The sequence below is a fragment of the Dendropsophus ebraccatus genome, chromosome 1 (assembly GCF_027789765.1).
Source record: "Dendropsophus ebraccatus isolate aDenEbr1 chromosome 1, aDenEbr1.pat, whole genome shotgun sequence".
NCBI lineage: Eukaryota > Metazoa > Chordata > Amphibia > Anura > Hylidae > Dendropsophus > Dendropsophus ebraccatus.
Genome location: NC_091454.1, coordinates 9,936,974 through 9,952,489, shown reverse-complemented (window position 1 = coordinate 9,952,489; position 15,516 = coordinate 9,936,974). Strand labels below are relative to the sequence as shown.

The 15,516-nt window shown below is 42.9% G+C and overlaps 1 protein-coding gene across 3 annotated transcripts in view; it reads left to right on the top strand.

Annotated features, from left to right (window-relative positions):
* The window catches only part of LARGE1 (LARGE xylosyl- and glucuronyltransferase 1), a 259,607-nt gene that overhangs the window by 25,672 nt on the left and 218,419 nt on the right, over positions 1-15,516 (top strand). Inside the window, exon 1 of one of the 3 annotated variants that reach the window (XM_069966514.1) lies at positions 10,889-10,917. The exons of the other annotated variants lie outside the window; for them this stretch is intronic. The gene's annotated coding sequence lies outside the window, so the exon portion shown is untranslated. Of the gene's footprint in view, positions 1-10,888; positions 10,918-15,516 lie in introns of those variants that run through there. 3 annotated transcript variants of the gene reach the window in all.

The window sequence follows — 15,516 nt, the reverse complement described above, 5'->3', positions numbered from 1 at the left end:
AGTAGTTATATTCCTGTATATAGGAGCAGTATTATAGTAGTTATATTCCTGTATATAGGGGCAGTATTATAGTAGTTATGGCTCAGGGAAGAAACAGAGTGCTGCACATCACACCTATGGCTGATACTAGTGCCGCTTGGCTAAATAAAAAACACATCAGAATTTTGTGTATGAATTGATCAAGCCATACTGCCCCATGTACCTCGTGCCGGTATCTGATACACATGGGTCCCTACACTAAGTCCACACCATGCCAGTCAGTGGCCACCAACCCCGCAGGCGTGCACAGCCAGGGAACGGGGGCCATGGGACGGCCCTGCGACCCCCATGCCACAGGACCAGACCCAAAAACACCACACCAGAACCCGGCCAGCACCGCCGGCGGAGAAGGTCGCCCCCAAGCAGCACAAGTCTGGATAAGGTATTGCGCTCACCATAGGGGTGGTGGTCGCTGACCGGCACAGTGTGGACTTAGTGTAGGGACCCATGTGTATCAGATACCTGCACGCGGTACATGGGGCAGTATGGCTTGATCAATTCACATACAGAATTCTGATGTTGTTAATGCAGCCGAGAGGTACAAGTATCAGCCATAGGTGTGAGGTGCAGCACTCTTTTTCTTCCCTGAACCGTATTTTGTTTCTCTCTTTTCTCCGTGTTTTGCACTCCTCCTGGTGAGACCCACATAACCGCAATTAGCAGGAGACACCTGAGTGCTCATGGTTTTAATCCCTCCTGTCTGTCCCATTCTATCTTTGATAGCTATGGTGAGTGCAATACCTTATCCAGACTTGTGCTGTTTGGGGGCAGCTTCCTCCGCCGGTGGTGCTGGCTGGGTTTTGGTGTGGCATTTTTGGGTCTGGTCCTGTGGCATGGGGGTTGCAGGGCCGTTCCATGGCCTCCCTTCCCTGACTGTGCACGCCTGCGGGGGTGGTGGTCGCTGACCGGCACAGTGTGGACTTAGTGTAGGGACCCATGTGTATCAGATACCTGCACGCGGTACATGGGGCAGTGTGGCTTGATCAATTCACATACAGAATTCTGATGTTGTTAATGCAGCCGAGAGGTACAAGTATCAGCCATAGGTGTGAGGTGCAGCACTCTTTTTCTTCCCTGAACCGTATTTTGTTTCTCTCTTTTCTCCGTGTTTTGCACTCCTCCTGGTGAGACCCACATAACCGCAATTAGCAGGAGACACCTGAGTGCTCATGGTTTTAATCCCTCCTGTCTGTCCCATTCTATCTTTGATAGCTATGGTGAGTGCAATACCTTATCCAGACTTGTGCTGTTTGGGGGCAGCTTCCTCCGCCGGTGGTGCTGGCTGGGTTTTGGTGTGGCATTTTTGGGTCTGGTCCTGTGGCATGGGGGTTGCAGGGCCGTTCCATGGCCTCCCTTCCCTGACTGTGCACGCCTGCGGGGGTGGTGGTCGCTGACCGGCACAGTGTGGACTTAGTGTAGGGACCCATGTGTATCAGATACATGCACGCGGTACATGGGGCAGTGTGGCTTGATCAATTCACATACAGAATTCTGATGTTGTTAATGCAGCCGAGAGGTACAAGTATCAGCCATAGGTGTGAGGTGCAGCACTCTTTTTCTTCCCTGAACCGTATTTTGTTTCTCTCTTTTCTCCGTGTTTTGCACTCCTCCTGGTGAGACCCACATAACCGCAATTAGCAGGAGACACCTGAGTGCTCATGGTTTTAATCCCTCCTGTCTGTCCCATTCTATCTTTGATAGCTATGGTGAGTGCAATACCTTATCCAGACTTGTGCTGTTTGGGGGCAGCTTCCTCCGCCGGTGGTGCTGGCTGGGTTTTGGTGTGGCATTTTTGGGTCTGGTCCTGTGGCATGGGGGTTGCAGGGCCGTTCCATGGCCTCCCTTCCCTGACTGTGCACGCCTGCGGGGGTGGTGGTCGCTGACCGGCACAGTGTGGACTTAGTGTAGGGACCCATGTGTATCAGATACCTGCACGCGGTACATGGGGCAGTGTGGCTTGATCAATTCACATACAGAATTCTGATGTTGTTAATGCAGCCGAGAGGTACAAGTATCAGCCATAGGTGTGAGGTGCAGCACTCTTTTTCTTCCCTGAACCGTATTATAGTAGTTATATTCTTGTATATAAGGGGCAGTATTATAGTAATTATATTCCTGTATATAGGAGCAGTATTATAGTAGTTATATTCCTGTATATAGGAGCAGTATTATAGTAGTTATATTTCTGTATATAGGAGGCAGTATTATAGTAGTTATATTCTTGTATATAGGGAGCAGTATTATAGTAGTTATATTCCTGTATATAGGGGCAGTATTATAGTAGGTATATTCCTGTATATAGGAGCAGTATTATAGTAGTTATATTTTTGTATATAGGAGCAGTATTATAGTAGTTATATTCCTGTATATAGGGGACAGTATTATAGTAGTTATATTTTTGTATATAGGAGCAGTATTATAGTAGTTATATTCCTGTATATAGGAGCAGTATTATAGTAGTTATATTCCTGTATATAGGAGCAGTATAATAGTAGTTATATTCTTGTATATAGGAGCAGTATTATAGTAGATATATTCCTGTATATAGGAGCAGTATTATAGTAGTTATATTCCTGTATATAGGGGGCAGTATTATAGTAGGTATATTCCTGTATATAGGAGCAGTATTATAGTAGTTATATTTTTGTATATAGGAGCAGTATTATAGTAGTTATATTCCTGTATATAGGGGGCAGTATTATAGTAGTATATTCTTGTATATAGGGGTCTGTATATAGTAGTTATATTCCTGTACATAAGAGCAGTATTATAGTAGTTATATTCCTGTATATAGGGAGCAGTATTATAGTAGTTATTTTCTTGTATATAGGAACAGTATTATAGTAGGACCAGCGTCAGCACAGGGCTTACCTGGGTAATTGCCTCTGGGGACCCAGAGAAGGAGAGGGTCCCAATGTTTAGCCCACTCACTGTAGTGCAGTGACACAGGAGACGGAGCAGGACCTGCACAGACAGGAAAAAGGGTGAAGGACCTGATCACATGACCCGTAGGTCCTCAACCTCACAGTGTGGATAGCAGCCCGACAGAGATGAAGAGGGAGAAGATTTGTATGTGCTGTGTGTATGTGTCTGAGTGTGTCAGTATCAGTCAGTCAGTGTCAGTCAGTCAATGTCAATAATGTGTATGTTAGTGGTGTCTCAAGTGATTGTGTGGATGATGGGTGCATAATGGATGGATGAGGCAGACACCTGGAGCTGTCCCTGAGGAGCAGTATTATAGTAGGTATAACCCTACATATTGGTGTGGTGATACACAGTGTGGCGGTACTATTGCCACCATGCGGGCAGAAGACTGGCTCTTCCTTCCTCCATATCTCTGGAGGTTGGACTCCTTCCATGCCGGGTTTCCTAACCACATGATGGATGGACAAGGCCGGAGCAGATACGTTTATTCGTCCCCGTTGACATGCCGGGTTTATAGCCGAACGCTTCCATAATGGGCCATTTAGCGGTTAGTATTCCAGTGTATCATCTGCCATCATAAAACGACACATTCGGTCATTGCAGCGATCCGGTTCATTTTTATGGCCCCTGTTTGCTTTGTTCTGACCTCTCCTGTCACCTTCAATTATACAAGCGGCTGTAAATGAGATTGGAACAGATTTGCTGTCGTGCTGTGTTTGTTATGTAACGTCCGGGTAAATTCACTTTTCTCCTGTCTACTTATCTGTCTTTGTTCTGCCTCCTTCACTCTTCCGGCTTTCTTCTTGCGCACTTCACAAGTCGACCCCCGCCACCTTGGCGCATGACGAACAATAACTTCTCTCCGCTAATTTTTCATCTGTTTCCCGTCCGTGCTCCAAGCGCCGGTGATTGTGCCGAGGACCTGGGATAATTATTACACATGAAAGGGCATCTCCATTAACGGCTCATCTTAAAGGGGTTGTCTGGTTATGTAAACAGATTAGTAGAGGGGAGTCCTTTGTTTAGTAACTTTACCTGTTAGACTGGATACAAATAATATATAACTTACTAGTATTACATAGACAGCCCCCTTATTTCAGTAAGAACTGGGTTTTACTCCAGTACACTTAACATCCTGTATTATACTCCAGAGCTGCACTCACTATTCTGCTGGTGGGGTCACTGTGTACATACATACATTACTGATCCTGAGTTACATCCTGTATTATCCTCCAGAGCTGCACTCACTATTCTGCTGGTGAGGTCACTGTGTACATATATTACATTACTGATCCTGAGTTACATCCTGTATTATACTCCAGAGCTGCACTCACTATTCTGCTGGTGAGGTCACTGTGTACATACATTACATTACTGATCCTGAGTTACATCCTGTATTACACCCCAGAGCTGCACTCACTATTCTGATGGTGGGGTCACTTTGTACATACATTACATTACTGATCCTGAGTTACATCCTGTATTATACCCCAGAGCTGCACTCACTATTCTGCTGGTGAGGTCACTGTGTACATACATTACTGATCCTGAGTTACATCCTGTATTATACCCCAGAGCTGCACTCACTATTCTGCTGGTGGGGTCACTGTGTACATTACATTACTGATCCTGAGTTACATCCTGTATTATCCTCCAGAGCTGCACTCACTATTCTGCTGGTGAGGTCACTGTGTACATACATTACTGATCCTGAGTTACATCCTGTATTATACCCTAGAGCTGCACTCACTATTCTGCTGGTGGGGTCACTGTGTACATACATTACTGATCCTGAGTTACATCCTGTATTATGCTCCAGAGCTGCACTCACTATTCTGCCTGTCTCGCTGTTTCGGGTATAAAGCAGCTCTGTTTTTCTGATCTTATAGACCCTGTTACTCATGTTCTCATCTTTGTTCGTTTATAACCTCAGCAGTAAAAATAATTTCAATCGAGTCACATCTGAATGCAGAAACATGAATAATTTCTACTATGGTCTATACGTCCTTGCTGTGCATTTCATTTATTGCTCACCGCCACTTAACGCCGCCATTGTTGCCCTTGAGAAGTTGTTTCTATAAAACCTGCATTACAGAAAGACTTTAATCCGGCTTTCCTGCCATTATCATCAGGACTCTCATAGATCCCTTTGTTTCTACTTTTAAAGGTTTGCATTTACGGGGCACATTATGAAGGGTGCGTGTTCACAACATTTACATTCAAGAGTGCTCACAGAAACCCCCCTAAGTCAATATCAAGATGGGGTGTCCCGCTACTGTCATACAGCTCATTGTACATCAATATTTTTTTCCTTATAATTTTTTTTTACTTGTAATACCACTCCTGGCCACCTGGTGTGCTGTTTTAATTAAAATGATTAATGATCGGCACTATACCATCTAGTGATAAAATTATCACCTTAATTTACTCAAAGGAATCATAGATTTTCATACAGCCTCATTCATTTCAGTAGAACAATAGGGGGTCCAGTTCTTGCAGCCTTAAAGGGCGGCAGTCTTGTGACCATCTGGCAACCGTTCAATGACAATGTGTATAATGGTATTTATGTGAAGAACAGTTGTTTTCATATTTTTAGCTCAGTCTGTCCTTCCTCTCAGCTAGGCGTGACCTCCTTGTCTACCCTCTCCCCATAGACTATTGAAGCATCTTTGCTCACCCGTTGCTGTGTATGACCGCTATTGTTCTGCCAATCCCTTCTACATGACAGAGATAGGGTGTCATATGACTCTCCTCTTTTTAGCATATAACGCAATAAACTGGAAGACAGTGACAGATATACAGGTATGCCCTCTGCTGTATACTTATGCACCCTCACAGACCATATATTCCAGGAATTGGCACTAGTTTCATCTATAGAGGTCCATAGGAGGGAGAAAATCTCTTGAGTTTTATTCAGAATTGTAGTTTGTGTTTGGATTTATCCTGGTGCAAAATAAGGCGTTGGCTAAGTTTTTATGGGTGCATTATAGTATATGTGGATACTCTTTTTTTGATGGGAGGGGTTTAAAATAAGATTTGCATTGTTTTTAACTGTCTTGTTTCCATAAACATAAAAAAAAAATTTTTTTTTAGTGTTACTCCACATGGAGCAGTAAGGACTATGAAGGTAGTTACTTTTGGTACTGTAATGGGTTCCAGTCTAACCCCACTCAATCCCAGTTATGACCTTCACAATAATTACAGGTGTATTCTTTATTATAGCCTCTTCCTATTCCTATTAATACCCAATGATGAAAACACCCAACAATGGCCAGACCGGCTATCATTGGTTGAGCAGCAAAGTTTCCTTAGGAACAGTGATGGGAACAACACTTACCCCTAATTTCAAGAATTCTTAATTTATTGTTCTGAAAACATCATCTCGTCTCCACCTCCAGAAACAGCTCCATGGACTTCTATCTATTATTATTCAAAACCCCCCAAATTGTTTAGTGGTACTCCACATACAGCAATAAGGACTATGAGGGTAGTCATTTTGGGTACCATAATGGGTTCCAATCTAACCCCACTTAATCCCAATTGTGATCTAGTATATTCTTCACTGTGACCTCTTACTGTTCTTCAACCCAATGACAAACCACACCAAAAACTCTCCAGACTATTATCCTTAGGAACAGCAATGGGAACAACACACACCCTTTAATTTCAACAGTTCTTATAGTCCTGCAAATATGATCAGTCTCACCTCCAAAAACACTTCCATATTCTTATATTGGGACAACTTCAACTCCCACGCCTACCTAATAACAAAGGGTATAGAAATACCAAGGCTGGCATCACTTTCTCCAGGACTTCTGTAGCTGCACAATGTGGTACTATGTGAATATAATCTTTTAACCAATGCTACGTCTATTGGTTCTGTCCATTAGGACTATAAGGAATATTGATAGTGGATTACACTAACATCCATTCACTCCTCATTTTTCTGTAGATGGGTAGTTGTATAGAATGGCATACTCATTGGAGGACTATTGAGTTTGATGGACCATACATAGCCTACTAGTGACCATGCTTGGTGCATTTTAAGAAGCATAGGCTACCCATAAAAAAGTTTACTATTGGGAAATGGACAGAAAATAGTCACCAGTGGCGGTAAAAAAAAAAAATGGTTGTCAAAGGGCTGTAAGGGTGAATCGTTTGGCCATGGTATTTTAATGGTTTACAAGAATGGCGCATTGGGCTTATCGAGTGGATCACTTAGATTAAGATATAAAAAATCTTTCACAAGTATAGTAACAGTGTTTACAGCCTAATATTTGAATTAAGCCTCACCCCTTTTAATCCCTTTTATGCAAATTTACCTAAGCCCCTCCTCTTTGGAGTCTCCTGAGTGGTATACGTAAAGCAGTGTGTGTGGTCTCTTTAAACAGGAAGGCTCATTGAGGCGGCTCCCCACACCCAGACACATCCACAACGGCGGCAGATTGTTCATCCAGACATTATTTTGTTTGTCTAACGGTGGCATCATAATTAGTTTAAAGAAATAACGGGAAAGAATAATTACCACTTAACATTCCGAGGAAACAGACCAGAAGAAAATGCAGACTGTCTCATTTTTACACGAAAAAAAGCAATAAAGTTTTGGATCGTGCCTCGCCGGGAAGAACAGATCACAGGCTGCGTCAAAACTTTCCCCCTTGTACGAAGTGACAGATAATAAAATACCAAGAGGAACGAGGTCTGGAGAGTCGCGTTTGGCAGCGCTTTGATCACATTGCTAATCATTTGCAATTTGAACGTGATGCATTGAGGCTTGGAAGGGATGTTGACAAAAAAATATGTTACAATTAATCCGTGGGATATTGTTCCAAAGTCAGGGACCTTAAAGGGAACGTCATAATCGGGGAATTGGCAAGCTTGAACATACTAACTGGTTCTCGAAAGTGGCAAAAAGCCAGAAAAAGAGAAGTTGGCCGCATACATCTTACTTATTTGGCTCCCGTCACGACCCCCCCCATTGGATTTTGTGTCCCCCAGACAAAAAAGTGATTGTTTCCTGCTCTATGACCATTGGGCTACTTTAACAATGTACTTCCTCTCGAGAGGGGGGTCCAGCTAAATAACAAAGGGGATTGGCCCAAAGTTTGGTCCTCTCCATAGGCCCCATAGCAGCCACATGGTAGGTTTTCCTTAGGTCCCACCCTCTTAGAAAGATGGTTAAAGCGCCAACATGCCCGATCCTTAACTCCCCCAACAATTGTTGTTAAAGAAGATTCAAGAGCATGTTAGATGGTTGGTCAGTCCCACCAAAGTTGACAGGTTTAGCCAGTGTGTTTGACCAGCTTATGTCCCTTCCAGTGGCATGTATATTATGGTGTTGGATTTTGCCACCCTGAGCGAAAGTGCCTAGTGGTCAATTCCACTCTATGACCCTTGGGCCACCTCTGCACCTCCTAATGTGCCAAAACATCCTTCCTCTCGGGAAAGGGTCCAGCTGAATAAGAAAGGGGTTAGGCCCAGTAAAGTCCCCTTTCTTCATTGGCCCCATACCAGCCTCTTGGGCTTGCTCCTTAGTAGGTTAACCGTAGGTCCCATACTGTTCGAAAGAGCGTTAATATCCAACATGTTTGATCCCTCATTCCTCTAACATCTGCCATTGTGAAAAAATGGGTCCTGGATGGAGTTCTCCTTTAAAAGTAAGTACAGCAATAAAGATGGAAAGCCTGGCAATAAAAAGATATAATAATAAGGCACAGCTTGGTAACACACGTCCAACCAGTACTTGAATATATGCCTTCAATCTTGCTCTTATTAGTTTTTTTTTTCTGCATATAATTGTCTTCGTAATAGAAAATTTCCATATTGGTTACAAAAAAAAAAGAGATAAACCATAGGCTTGTTCTGCCAGATTTAACAGTCCTTATAAGTGCAGAGGCTGTTGGCCACCGTTTTAATTCCAATGACAATCTGAATAGGTTGGGTGGTTGTGCCCGGCTGGCGTGACTTCCTAACTGGCTGGCACTCGGGGTTTGAGTCTTGCAGCTTGCTTAGTAATTAGAAATGAGAGATTTGCAGCACTGGGTTATTGGCACAGAATCCTCTCTCTCTCTCTCCCTCACTCGCTCGCAGTTCTCGGCTCAGCTGAAATTTCAGTAATTCTTATGCTGTACTTAAAGGCAAAGAACATAAGAGACTCTTCCGGACAAATATCAAGGACTGACTAAGTGGCTCCTCAACTGATCGGATCCTCAAAGGAGCCTAAGAGCGAATAACAAATGGAGTGACTTCCTATAGATTAAATTGGGGGTTTATTTATGGGTGTGGCCATGTTGCTCATGGGTGTGGTCACACTATTCATAGGCGGAACCATAGATAATAAAAGAAAAAAAAAAGGTACGTTTCAGCCCTGATATCATAGTCCGAGACTGGATGTGCAAATATGACTCAGTTGGTGACCCCCAATAATCCTAAGAGTGAATGACAAACTAAATAACATCCATTGGGGGATATCCAAGGGCGTAGCAAAGTTGCTCATGGGTGTGGTTGTAGTATTCATAGGTGGAGCCATCTAAATTAAATGTCTGAGTGTGTCAAAAAATTTCCTTAATTATTTGTAGGCAATAAGTGATTGACAATACTATGCAGATGTTTAAAGGCAAAATACCTTTTCGGCTAAAGGGGTATTCCGCTCAGAAATAACTTTTCATATGATGCTGCCCATGGAGATAACATAACCAACAGCGCATTCTTACCTTTCCCCACTCCCCCAGTGTCCTCCTACGTCATGGTCCCCAGCTCAGCGAATCCACTTCTACTTCCGAGACGGACTTGTCTGAGGGTGACAACCTGCTCAGCCAATCACTGGACGAGTTGGGACAGCTGAGCAAGTTGTCACCTCTAGATGAAGTGGAGGAGCCGACTAACTAATATCAACTAATATCATAGTCTTGTACTGGTTGTCTGGATATGTCTCCATTGGTGGCCCCAATTGAATAACAAACTAAATAACATCCATTATAGTAAATTGGGGGTATATGCAGGGGTGTGGCTAAGTTGCTTATGGGTGTGGTTGTAGTATTCATAGGTGGTACCATGTAAATTGAGTTTGTGATTATACCAAACACTGTAGTGCTACAGTAATACGTTTTTTCGGCAGTACCTTACCTTATTCTTAAAACATTGAAATTCTGTTTGCAAATTTTACCAATCGATGAGTGCGAACATTTGATTGATTGATTAATTGATTGGAGAATCAAAACTTTTTCTATTCCAGAGTCTGGATTGCATGTTTATGGCTCTAATAGCCTCTAGTTAGAGAGAGGTCTTTGATAGGAGCATTGTATATCACAATAGGGTAGGGTTATATCTAGATGTGGGTACACTACTGGAAATGATTTGACCTTCAGAGATGTCAGTAAACATTGGGGGCTTATTCATGGGCGTAGCTAGGTTCTTCTTGGGTGTGGTTACAGTAATCATGGGCGAAGCCATGTAAATGACCCTCCCTATAGACCCAACTGTTCACGACATAATCGGGAGGTATGAGCAGCTCTGGATATGAAGAACGTTTCCATTTAGTGATAGCACATAGATATGGCGGTATAGTAGAAAGTTCCAGAACTCCCTGTTATGTAATCGTGAGTGCTTTAATATAATGGGGGGGGGGTCCCGTGGGCAGCCATTTTGTCAGGTTATCATGAAATTATTTAGGCTCTGGCCGCCGCCACCTCGTGCTGAGATGAAACCGCTCTCACACGTCCGTCCACAGACATTTTCTTTTAATCTAATAGGACGTGCCAAGCTGGGAACCAGACCGTCTATCGCTGCTATTTTCGTCTGCGGCGTTTTTCTTCATGTGCCGTGTTTTCAGCACTGCTGGATTGTCAGGGACAGAGAGAAGCCATCAGTCCGGGCACCTACGGTGAACCAGCGGAGGCGGCACAGGCCTGGGGACGAGATTCGTGACCGTTCCGTCGGCTCTCTTATCTTCAGGTTAGTGTCGATTGCAGAAAGGCATTCGAGGTGATAGAATTAGATTGACTGCGCTGAAGGAGAAACTCTGCAAACTCAGAAACTAAGTGAAAACTAGCAAGGACACGGTGTGCCTGATATATATGAAGAAGGGAGAACGGGGACATGTAAGTCCCACCCCAGGACTGCTCCTGGAACATACACTTATAGGGATTGTGGGTCGTGGCAAAATCAGATGGCTGAAGATCTTATTAATTTCTGCCCATTTCCTCCCAAAACTGTTGCTTCATCTGCACTAGCACTGGAAGGAGGAAGCAACAAAACATCATCTTCACCATTGAGTGATGCCTTACTGAATCGGTATTGGTATCATGGTGGCTCGGTGGTTGGAGCCATTGGCTTGCAATATGAGGCCCTTTGTCCAAGATCAAGTGCACCATTGGTTCAGGACAGTATAAAGCATACCGGACAGTTTAATCTGGGATACTTAGGTGGCCATTGTCCTGTGATGGTTGCCTGAAGCTTTGGCAAGAAAGAGCCGCTGGTCATTGACCACTGCCATTAGTCGAAAAGTGACCTTGGTAAAATCTTCAGGGATTGTGGGTTTCTTTCTTTCCCCATACTTTACATTAAATCATCTCTTGGTGATTTTTACATGAACAGACCGGCAGCGGCGCGGGAATGCCAGTGCTGTGGTCCTTTCTTTGAACCACCGCCCAGTTCCCGTCAGTCTATTCCAGAGCACCAAACAGGGAGATGGGCCCGCTGGCCCCCAGTGTGACAAAACCCCCTCCGTGACGTGACGCAAAGAGATCATCCCCAGTGCTTCATGCCCATCTGGTGCTCAGTAATAGACTGACGCCAATTGGCGGGAAATGGGTGGCGGTTCAAAAAGAAGACCTACGCCCTGCCAGTCTGCTCATGTACAAAAACTCCAAGTAAAACTGGCCTCCTGAGCATAGTCTTTTACTTACACGAGCTCCATTTGTGCTCCAGAGCTGCACTTCCTCTGTTAGAGCCTTTAGTCAACTATCGCACGCATGGCAGCCATACACACGAGGCATAACCACGTATCTTCTAAGAGGAAAGGCTGCATTTTGGAATCAAACATGCCTGATTCTTCTACCACCCCGACTTCATCTAGATGGTTGCCCAATCCTGCTGTTGGGTCAACTATTTGTATAATTTAGTGTTGAGCGGAGTTGCTATTTGGGTTTGGCAACACCCTTTGAACCCAAATGTTCAACATTTGATGGAGAAGTTAGATGTTGCCGTAGGGCTACCAGGAACACATGGATACAGACTATGGTCTCTGTAGGGCGGCATCCAACTTCTCCAGCCACAGGGTGTCAAATACTGAGCGCTCAGGTCGAGAGAAATTTGCAAGTCCACTCAAAACCAACGTGGACCTTTAGTGGGTGCATAATGGTTAGGAAATTAGACCACCAGTCCCACAAGAGTCCAGAGCTGATTCAAGGTATTGCAACTAGCGTACGGCCCTACAAACTATGTTGGAGATATCTAAATAATAGAAGTGATTGCAGAGTCCTCCGTGGGGTATGACGGACCCTATTACGACCCATTTGGGAGAAGCTCAATGCTTAGAGACATAAGGAGTCGCTCATCTTCTCCAGGTTCGCAGCTAATATGGACTAATGCGCTACGATGAAAATAATACGAGTTTTTTGCCTCATTAAAGGGGTACTAACGTCTAAAGACGCAGCTGGGACCACAAGGGAGGAATGCTGGGAGTATAATTACCGTAAGGTGTCACATTATATTGAAGCCCTATCGGAATCCCATCTCTAGTTATGGCCCCTGATGTGTAGATGTAGATTAGATATAAAATATTGTGTTCATTAGGTCTAGTGTGATAGGAACGTGTAGTGCGCGGTGTATGGAGGAGACCCGCTAATTGGGTGGTTAGGTTTAGCTTGTAGCCTCGTAGACGGGGATGGGGGGAGGTGGCGGTGAGTCCTGTAAGTGGCAGTGGACTGTGACGGGGACGGCTTGTTAATCGGGACAATGATATAACGGAGTCAGTGACCTCGTCTGTATTATCATCCGCGTGAACCCGGGCGACAAGAATACGGCTTATTCTTATTATCACAATATGTTTTTATTTTTATTAGTTTACTAGGACTTTTTGTTTTTTTTCATTTATAAAAAAAAATTTAATAGGATTTTTTAAACTATTATTATTATTGTTATTCTTTTAAGTTATTGTTTTCTACTCATATTTTATTTTTGTTTCATTTATGACTTTTTTTAATATTATGATTTTTGTCACTTTTTTTATTATTTTACTTTTATGTTGTTTTTTTCTATACATCTTTTTTTTGTCTTTAGTTTTTATACATTTTTCTCATTTTATTTAAGTTGTATGTTATTGTTTTCATTTTGATTACTTTTTATGTCCGGGTTTCATTTATTATAGTTTTTTATTTTTTTATTTTTTTTATTTTATTTATTTAATTCTGTTTATTGAATTTTAATAGTTTTTTTTGCTGATAACACTATTATTATGCTGATTACTATTAGTTTAATGAGTTTTATTTTTAATCTTTATTAGCATTATTGCAGTTGTTTTATTCCAACTAATATGTTTTTAAGTTTATCTTTGATTTGTTATCATTATTAAATCATTATTACAATAGCTAGTTATTTATTTGATGTTTATTATATGATTTTTATTATATTAATATTCAAATTCTACTTTTTTTTGCATCCCCACATTCCTACAGTTCTAATTATTATTTTTATTTTATTTTTTTATTTTTATTTCCATTCTTATGATGCAAAGTTGATCTAATTACATAAAAAAAAAAAATAGTTTTTAATGAATCATGGTGATAACACTTGGTGGGTAGAGAGTTCCAAGTCATCGGGGCGGTCCCTGGGACTTCTCCTTGACAAGCTAACCATGACTCATTGAGTCATAGGGATCGATTAATCAGGACTGTTATGGTGGGAAAAGTTCCAAAAATGCTCCATAAAGTAAAAATGTGCATAAAAATCCTCCAAAAATCCTCTAATAACAATAAAAGCAATGCGAACAAAGAGTCTAGTGGGAATTGCTGCCATGGTTCATAGGGTGAAGAATGTGATGAAGTCCCTACTATTTGCCAAGATACCCTTACCGTAAAATGGACAAACCCTTTAATTTTAGGTTATTTTAGGTTACTTTTCAGTCTACCGACCACAGACACCACCCTGCCCGGTCTGCCTCCAGTCTATCCTTCACCCCCCCCCCCCCCCACCCTCGGGGACACGTACACTAGAACTCTCCGCTGATTCCCCCATTGTTCTCGCACAATTACGCCACATTTCTCCTGACTTGAAAAATCACAAAAGTCAAAAAGGATTTTAAGACTAATCTGAAACCGACAGAAAAGGCGACGAGAACAAAGGGGCTTTGATTGTCGCCGAAAGAGCCTTTTATTATTTCCCTTATTTTATTTTTTTTTATGAAGCTCATATAATTGGATGAAGGAACTAAAGGACCCTCCGGGGGCACAGGATGGACATAGAACTGTCCAGAACTTCTTAGAAGGACCCGCTTTAATATTGTACTTAAAGGGAACCTGGCTTGACAATGGTTTACATGGCTACTGTGTTTTTTTTTTTAGGTTTTTAAGTATTAAAATTTTAGACGTTGCAAAGAAATCTTTTGATCATTTTTTTTAACCCTATATACTCCATTTATAACTGATGTAGTTGCCAGCATTGCCACCCCTCTGAGTGTGGTGACGCAGGGGTGCTAGGTCTTACTAGGGGTTGCGGTACCACTACGGCACTTGTCATGGGGCTCTGTGGCCCTCCATGGGTCCCAGAACACACCTCTTAAAAGGTTGACCCTGGTCTTTCCCTCTATAGGGGTAGCGATGCAGGTCAGGAAAGCATAGAATCACGGATAAATTAAACTTGTGAAACTTTTACTTTTACGTGACCGTTTTCTTAAAGACACAGTACACTGCGGTTTCAAGGCTTAGTTTACACAGTGTGTTTCGGGTCTGGGAGGTGGTCTGCTAGCGGGTTCCCTTTGAGTGGTTTTGTGGTAATACTGTTTTAGCAATTTTGACTGTAGTCTCTGGGTGAGGGAAAGGGGGCCTGTCCAATTACGCACAGCACTCTATTGGAGGAGATTCTGACAACCTCGGCTACAGTTGCTATAATACTTCAATAAGAGGAATAACCTGTACGTACGGCTATGAAGTTCCTTCTAGTTTTGGAGGAGATCACAGAGTGCCAGATCCAGTAGTAAGGGCCCCCAGGTTTGTAAAACTGGGCAGAGCTAGCTTCCCAACTTATGCTGAGGAAAACCGAGCAAGAGTCAGCAGGGTACTTCGCACTTCTCCAACCACTTCTGAAATAGTTTTTGCCTTTGTTCAGACCTTGACATACTTGACAGCCACAATCCTCCAGAACGTGTCAGTGGAATCCCCTCATCTGTGGTAGCTACCCCTTTAGTAGGTTAACAGGCCATAGTCTGGTTTGCCGAAACTTGTTGAAGAGAAATCCGCTTAGCAGTATATACTTCTCCTCCACTCTGATACTCAGCTAAACCAAACCCATGGCTCTCCCCACCAGACATATCTAGAGGCTGGGACTTGTTTCCTA